Genomic DNA, 9,082 nt, shown 5'->3' with positions numbered 1-9,082 from the left:
GGTCTGGATGTGTGCACAGCCCCGGGGGGAACCGGTACTAAAACTTAGGGTCTGGATGTGTGCACAGCCCCGGGGGGAACCGGTACTAGAGCTTAGGGTCTGGAAGTGTGGTGGCCTCTGGCCCTCTGTCTGCGGTCGGAGAGGAAGCTGTTGACCCACATGCAGGTGGTGTGTGGAAGCCCCAGGTTCCCCAGCTTGACCACTAGCTCCTGAGGGAGGATGGTGTGGAATGCAGAGCTATACTCCACAAAGAAATGCTCTCAAATGCTGTGCTTGTGATCCGAGTAGCCTACCGTCAAGTACCACATGTCTGCTGTGCATCGACCTGTGCTCCTGTAATAACACTGCTAGTTATGAGTAATTGCAGGTGACAGAGAGAGATTTGGCCTCTGACTGTAACCAACAGCAGAAGGAATTTAAAGGTGAACTATGCAAGGTTTTTTTTTAAGCTTAATTTGCCTTAACTAGTCAGCTTTGGAGTCATTGGAATGGTTTTTTGACTTATTTCGGGTTGAATGACGGCTGTCTCGCTTCCCCCTAGCGCCTCTGAGCGGAAAAACCGTGCATGCAAGTTTTGCGCCTCCGGGACGGTGGCACTTTCGGCACTTCCTAGAACGTCTCCTGCTGACTACTAAGTCTGACTGCTCAAAAGTATTATTGGTTTGGGGGGCGCTGTGGCGCAACAGGCTACAGCGCTCGTGCCATACACGGGTCCAGGTGCCCACGGGGACCCAGGTTCGATTCCGACCTGCGGTCATGTCCCGATCCAACCCCATCTCTCTCTCCCACTTACTTCCTGTCTACATCTTCACTGTCCTATCGTAATAAAGGCAAAAAAGCCTAAAAAAATATATTAAAAAAAAAAAAAGCATTATTGGTTTGCCGTTTTCTTAATCCGCAGAATGTCATGTCTGTTTGGTTCTATTTTATTCTAATTTATATGTTTGGAGACCTAATTTACACTTTCAGATGCTGTTAAGTTTTCAACCTGAATGTTGGTCACTAGAGGGCAGTGTTGTTCTATGCTATATTGGTGGTGGACTGAGGTTGTCTTCCTGAAGTTCTTTATAACTTTGAAAGAGAATATAAGAACGATAGTATTCATGCACAACCAATCACCATTACTCATTATTTTGATACATTGTTACATTAAGTGTAGGCTATTTTATATAATTCTGTTTGCATTTAAACATGTGTGAGTGTATTCTGCATTATCATTTCAGGACCACTGGAGGTCACTGTGGATCTATTAGCACAGGGGATTAGCCATTTCATTAAGTCTGGAGACATTTAGTATGGAGGTATAATCTTGAGGACTATTGCTTTGTTTGAGCAATAAACATAAAACAAATAAAAACATAAAACAACACATATTGTTTATATATAATATGGCAAATGTAGATATTTCAATTATATGGATATCTAAATGCATTGCAACTGTGAATGTGTTCAAATCGCTGACGCTGACACTCCATTCCACAATTCCACGCTCCACTGAGTAAAAAGACTGTGTAGGTTATAGTGGAAGAAGAGTGTAGGTTAATGCATGAAGAGTGTAGGTTAGTGGAAGTTAGCAAAGGTGTCAAAACTACAAATGAACAGAGGCCAGCCTTTGGGTCAATACAAAATTAATGTCACATTTGCTAAACTTGTTTGTTTGACCCTGAACACCTATTGTGAACCTATTACCAACCTATCATGCTAAACTGTGTGCTCAAAAGTAGCCATTTCATTTTTTTGTAATTTGGCACTCCCCTTCAACATGCGATGGGGTCGTATACTCCCACATCATTAAAAACACAAGAGAATACACACTTAACCACACACAGGGAGCCCAAACAGGGCCGTACTGAACACATGTGCACAGTGGTCAGTAATTGGCCCCTATACAAAAGGCAGCGCAGAATAAAGAGGCGGGTCGTTAGAGGAAATATCAGCCGTTAGCACTGCAGCCCACAAGCACTTCAACAATGTCATCAACAATGCTGCTGCTCAACACTATGGCAAAAATATGTCACCCCTTGTCTTCTAAGAGGGCCTCCTCAAAACAATCTCCAACTTGCAAGTTTAGCCTCAAGTGGGCAACTGCCTCTAGCTGGCCTTGACTGTCTGTGGTGCAACACAATCTATCTTTAGCTCATTTGGACAGGAGTAAAAAAGAAATCGAAAAATATTCTTAACATGTTGCGAGTCATTCATCAAAAAGAATCCAATAGAATTCCAATCCAATTTTGGAACCAAGATCCTATAGGATTCTGACAGCAACAATTCTGTAGGATTTAGGAATCCTACGATTGCCAAAAATGTTTTCCCGAATCTGATTGTAATCCTGTAGGACTATCAAAATATCCTTTATTGGTTCTAAAACCTGATTAGAAAAATCCTTTAGGGTCTTAAGGGGTCATGCACCTGATTCTATATTGTCAGCCTAATACATGCTTAGGCTATTTATATTCACAGGATTATATGAACATTTTAGTCTTTTCTTTTTTTTAACTATAAAACAAAAAACAAACAAACAAACAAACAAAACACTATTATTGTGTATCATCTCCTTTGCCATAGGCCTAGTAGACGAGACATCACTCCATCATAGCCAATTTGTGTCGTCATGTGTCGCCACGTGTTTCTCCAAAGTTTAAGAACCCATCTTTATACCGAACTATTATTTCCTAGGAAGCGCTGCTGTGGATTTGCAACACATTTGTTTTGTTGTATTTCTAAAGAGCCTGACATCACAACCTGCCTCGGCTGACAACAAAGACATCATGGAGCCGTTTGTACCAGAAAGTCCAGACAGGTATGAACACACGCGGCGAGAGAGCGGCGGACCGAAACAGTGCTGAATAGCCCTTTTTCTAAACATCGATACCACCACAAGCGTGTTTTTTGTTGCCCATTTCCTTGCTCTACAATTCACTGTGCAGGGATGTTTGAGCGCGAAGAATAGCCACAGTAAACAGGTTTCCGACGGGCCGACGGTGATGGTGGTCAAACTAGCCTTCTGCATTCATACCGTTATGCAGTTTAGTCTACTACCATTATTGTCAGGCACCCTGCGTATCATGGTCGAAACATCACATGAATTCAAGCCTGTCCACGGTAGTCTAGAAAAACTTATGAGGGGAAATTATTCACTCATTGATTCAGACTTTTCCGTTTTTCCTAACGCGCACTCACTTTTGCGGGGTCTGATTTATTCTTTGCAAGTTATAGCCTACCCAAAGTTTTTCTGCGCTGACCCTGTGTCACAGAGAACACTAATAGCCTACTGCGTTCATGCAGCTCGGAACCTCGGAAATTTCTGACCTCCGATAGCGGAAAAATGACATGAACGCTAAGTCGGGTTGGATTTTTTGCTCGGAGACTCGTGCGGAAGTTTTGTGCCCCGAGGTGTCCGACTTGACGTCACTATCATATTCTCCAACCACGACGGCCTCCCTTGCAACAACACAAGAGGTGAATTTCACTGTCATTACGAATAGGCAAGGTAATTTGTCACTAAATTAACAACACAGACAGAAACACTCGCCCAAGACAATTTCCTTCTTGCTCAACCATACTACACTCTCAGAAATGGAAGTACCAGTGTGTACCTAAAACGGTACAAATGCTTGTCGCTGGGGCAGTACCCTTTTGAAGTACAATAATGTACCCCTAATGTAGGTACCGTTTGGTACCCTAGCCATTTGTACCCATCAAGGTACACTTGTGTACCTGCAATGACCGAAATGTACCTGTGTATATCATTACAGCATAGCAGCCTTAAAAGGTACTAATCTGTACTTTAAGGGTACAACCCCAGTGAAAATTTAAGGTGGTATAATTGAAATGTATTCACACAACCAATAAGTAAATTAAAATGTTTATTCTGAGAGAAAAATCACTTTGTGATATTACACACAATACTCCACATGAATACAGGTACATAAAAGTTAACACATTCATATCAAAACATCAAAGTATCTTACATTAATCAATATGCATATTAACGTAAAACATGTTGTAACTCTTTATGTAAGTGTAAATATAAAACAGTTTGATCTCCAATATTTTGCTTCCACATTGTGTTTATATGCAGAGGGAAAAAAATGATTAACTTGCACCATAGGTGATCAACATTAATAACCTTGATCTATATTATACCAATATTTGAGTTAACCACTTCACACAAAAAAACCTTGCATGCTTTTAAGTTCATGTTAATACTAACATATGAGATGAAAATGTAGTATCTGCTTACCGTCACCATTACAAATGCATTAAAATGTTACAAGAGAAAAGCTCCCAGCACTATCGCATCTTGTGCTTGTCACTTAAGGTTTTTACAAAACTAACATTGTCCTTGCAGTAACTTTGCAGTTGCTATAATCTTAGAATTCTCATGTTTGGATTCACAGTGCATACACTAATTGAGTAAAAGATACGCGTCTTGAAGTGTGATACAATGAGTCACAATGACATCATTGAGTAGTATCTCAGAAAACAATGTGAAAGCCTAAGCAAATATTAGCAAGCCTATAAACATATACAATATAAACACACTCCAATCCTTCCATTTGGGTAGAATGAGGCGTGCCATTAAAAAGCCAAGAGTCTCAAAAGGCACTAAAGTTCAATATCAAAAACTGGCAGAAATCCAACAAATTCTTCAGGAGGACTTCGACTGGAACCTTACTTGATCTACAGGACGTTGACATATTTTCAAGCAGTGGTATCACCAATGACAGCAGGGGTTGTACGTCTGTTGAAAGCAAAATGTAAACACAAACCTCAGAATTAGATATTTTCAACCACACAAATAAATAGCCTCAGACAGATTGTGTAAAATACACATGTATGCAACTACAGTATGTCAATCCACTCACCTGGCATAGATCATTGCTAAGTCATTGCAAGTTCCGTGGACTGTCTGACTCTCCCAAAACTTCTCCATACATCCTTTTCACCTTATATTCATAAAGCTGCCCACTCCGCTATGCGTTTTGAGAGAGAAATGGCATATGCAATACATTAATATAAATTTAAAAAAATGACACAATGAAACAGCACAAGATGACCCTAAGCAATAATTTCTCCTGGACAAACTAAACAATCTAAAAATTGTCTGTATTATTTTCATTTCTATGTGTATTTAACATCAATAAGAAAAATACTATCAATACACTAAGAAAAACGACCAAGTTGTGTTACTTACGTAGCCATTCCTTCAGTAAAAGCAGAGCCATAGTTTTCTCTATCACTCTGAGTAGGTACTTCCACACGCCAACATTCTGCCTTGGTGGTTATCTGTGTGAGAGGGATTAACGTTAGCAGCTAGCAGAACGTTTCATAAGGTTGGTTCATAAGGTTAGGTTACTAGCGAGTGCTAATGTTAGCCTTTAAGCCAATTTGACTCAACAGTATTCACTAACTTCACATTAAAATGGGAAACAGTGATAAAACACACACAAAATACCTTTCCTTAACATCTATCATGATAGTCATGCATTACCGAAGGCGTTTGAACACCGTTTAAAAATATTCATAGCTAACATAGGCTACGTTGCTAGCGAATGCTAATGTCAGCCTATTATGCCAACAATTTGACTCAGTTAACAGTATTCAATATTTACAAACCCGAATTTCGACAAATTGCAACTATACCTTACCTCATGCATTACTGAAGGCATTTGAACACCGTTTCAAAATATCTGAATATAGCTAACATGACATGGGCTACGTAGCTAGCGAATGCTAATATGTTAGCCTTTAAGCGAACAATTCGATTCCGTTAACAGTATTCAACATTTACAAACTGAATTTCGATAAATTGCAACTACATCTTACCTCTGAATAGCGTTGCCTCCTGTTCCATAAAGATTATGCCAGCACCACAGCACGTTTCCCCACACCAAGCTCCTCTGCTGAAAACTGCTCCTCCATTACTTTGAGTGAGACGAAAAAATAACGGTTGCTCCCGAATCTCCTCCCCTATCAACTTCTGAGTGACAGTCCATGGGCTTTTTGTACCCATAGGTACAATATGGTCCCTTGGTGAAAAGGTACATTATTTATGTACCCGAAATGGTACCTATTAGTACCAATACAAGGTACAGGGTCAAAATTGTACTTGAAAGAACGAAAATGTACCCCAACAGTACCCCTATTTTTGAGAGTGTAAGCAGTTGTAATAAGGTATTTATGCGTTTCCTGTATTTATTTTCCGAACTGATCTCATGAACACAATTTTTTCGGAGGTCGGGACTTTTTAAAGGCAGGTCCTCCGAGGTTCCGAGCTGCATGAACGCAGTATAAGGCCAACTACTGCTTGTTGATCTAGCTGCTTCCTCCGTTCCCTCTTCCACGTTTGTTAATTGATTGATAGCACGTGGTAGATGAATGAAATGCAATGAAAGACGCGAGAGAAAAGCGACTCGAACAGACATCTGACCGACCGCTCGGCTTCTGAAACCATCAAGCCAAATGGACCCTGACTCAGCATATGCGACAACCTCCAACGCTGTTGCCATGACAGCCTTGGATGCAGAGTGGACCCTTCATTCTCCTTTCTCGTCAATCATGCACTGTTTTTTTTTTTTTTTTAATTATTTACATTTTAATATATCGGGTTTTTTTGGGTTTTTTTTTAAATATAGATCAGTTATCAGAATGCAAAAGGTTTCCATTTAAGGATCCACCCATAGCACACACAACTTAGCCTAGTGTGTCACCTCAAAATAGGCTATAGGGCCTAGGGCCTATAGTTGTCTGCTTTTCTGTAACCTAATTAAGACTGATGTACAACAACAACAACAACAACAACAACAACACAACATAATAATGATGATAATAATATTTTTTCTTATTATTATTATTATATTGACATATTGTTAATTCAGAGTGTTTAGATTATTGTAGATTAATGCTGTTTTGACGTAAACATGTTTGTTGCATGCATGAAATAGGCTAGCCTTTGATTAGTTGATGACAATCAAATCAAATCAAACTGGCTAAACAACAGTGTGACCTATTCTCTAAATTCAGGCAAACGTATGGCGGCACCAAGCATGTGTAAATCCCATGAAGCTTTGAGACGCTGGAGATTGTGTGCGCGCTCGCTTCCCGCTGCTGTCTCTCGCCGCGCGCGCCTTCAGCTGGATCGCGTCTCGTCAAGTCGCTTATTTTCCCGTCACGCCGCCACGGCAGCTTGCCAAAAGATTTGACAGAATAAGATCATACTACAGCTCTGAGTTGGAGCAGATTATCTTGCTCGTGGCTCACTCTCTCACACACAGTACACAGAGCTATGCAGGCCTTGTAGCAGATAATGCATCGTTTGAAATTGTTGTAGAATAGGCTTGTTTGTCAAAGCTATGTTTACTGTAATATTTGTTTCAGTTGCACGGAAAAGGTCATTGAATATAGGCCGCAGTAAAACATAATTAAACAATGATTGGGACATAAATAGATAAGTCACAACAACTAATCACAAACAAGCTCGTTGTCTTTAAATGATCAGTCCTTTGTGCTTGTTTGTGTCGCTTGAAAGAAGCCCTCCCGGTCTTGCTTTGTGGAATGCCAACGGCAGTAAATCCTCCCCGGCTTCTGAAAAGGTTGATAACCTATTCACAAACAACCATTAAAGAATTTGATAGGCTAATGGAGGCTGGTTGGCTGTACGCTTTTGTAATTGCACATCATAAATCTGAGGAGTGTGTGGCAGGAGGATAAAAGCCTGTGTATTCACGCTGCTCTTAGCTACTACGCCGGCCATATATCCCATAGGCTATGAATAGGGGTATCTGAAGGGGGTGATATATACGTTACAATCGGAGACGCATGGCTCTCGGTCCCCATCCATCGATCAGGGGCCGCGCACTGTTCTGCTCTCACTCAGGAAATGGGGAGGCCGCCCGGTCACGGCCGCATGTGATCACCTGCTTATCAAGATCCCTGGCGTGTTCAATGGGAGCCCTCGCCATTAACCTTGCTGGCTTTTATCTCTGTGCAGTGATTAACACAAAGGGCCTGTGGCTGCATCGATGGGGCCGCTGTGTGTGTGTGTTTGTGTGTGTGTGTGTGTGTGTGTGTGTGTGTGTGTGTGTGTGTGTGTGTGTGTGTGTGTGTGTGTGTGTGTGTGTGTGTGTGTGTGTGTGTGTGTGTGTGTGTGTGTGTGTGTGTGTGTGTGTGTTGTGAGTGATGGGCGGCTAGAGAGGGGATGTGCTGAGTGTGAGATGCAGGCTGATAACGATATAAAAGGAGGGAATAAAAATGCCCCCTGTCATTTTCACACACAGTAAGGAATAATCAACGGCCCGAAAAGCCCTCTCCTGACCCAAACCTAATCCTCACCCAAACCCAAAGTCCTCTCCTAACCCAAACCTAATCCTCACCCAAACCCAAACCTAATCCTCACCCAAACCTGAGGTCCTCTCCTAACCCAAACCTAATCCATTCCTCACCCAAACCCAAAGTCCTCTCCAAACCCAAACCTAACCCTCACCCAAACCTAAAGTCCTCTCCTAACCCAAACCTAACCCTCACCCAAACCTGAGGTCCTTTCCTAACCCAAACCTAATCCTCACCCAAACCTAAAGTCCTTTCCTAACCCAAACCTAACCCTCACCCAAACCCGAGGTCCTCTCCTAACCCAAACCTAATCCTCACCCAAACCTAAAGTCCTCTCCTAACCCAAACCTAATCCTCACCCAAACCTAAAGTCCTCTCCTAACCCAAACCTAAAGTCCTCTCCTAACCCAAACCTAACCCTCACCTAACCCAAACCTAATCCTCACCCAAACCTAAAGTCCTCTCCTAACCCAAACCTAAAGTCCTCTCCTAACCCAAACCTAACCCTCACCCAAACCTGAGGTCCTCTCCTAACCCAAACCTAACCCTCACCCAAACCCAAACCTAAAGTCCTCTCCTAACCCAAACCTAACCCTCACCCAAACCCAAACCTAAAGTCCTTTCCCAACCTAAACGTCAAACTCATACCTAAAGCTTGTTTTAAAGTCCAAACCCAAAGCCCTCTTTAGACCCCAAAGAGAGTCATTTTCCTATGTGATAATTATGATCAACTATCTATAAATGATTAGTT

At 41.6% G+C, this 9,082-nt stretch overlaps 1 long non-coding RNA gene across 1 annotated transcript; it reads right to left on the bottom strand.

Annotated features, from left to right (window-relative positions):
• Positions 1-3,853: 3,853 nt before the first annotated feature.
• LOC134071230 (uncharacterized) lies at positions 3,854-4,963 on the bottom strand. Its single transcript, XR_009937031.1, has 2 exons — positions 4,869-4,963; positions 3,854-4,744 (listed from the first exon to the last, which is right to left on the bottom strand). It is a non-coding gene; the product is annotated as an uncharacterized LOC134071230 (long non-coding RNA).
• Between the last annotated feature and the right edge of the window lie 4,119 nt (positions 4,964-9,082).

This window comes from Sardina pilchardus, chromosome 23 (genome assembly GCF_963854185.1).
Source record: "Sardina pilchardus chromosome 23, fSarPil1.1, whole genome shotgun sequence".
NCBI lineage: Eukaryota > Metazoa > Chordata > Actinopteri > Clupeiformes > Clupeidae > Sardina > Sardina pilchardus.
The sequence above is the reverse complement of the archived record's forward strand: the minus strand, read 5'-3'. Positions and strand labels throughout refer to the sequence as shown.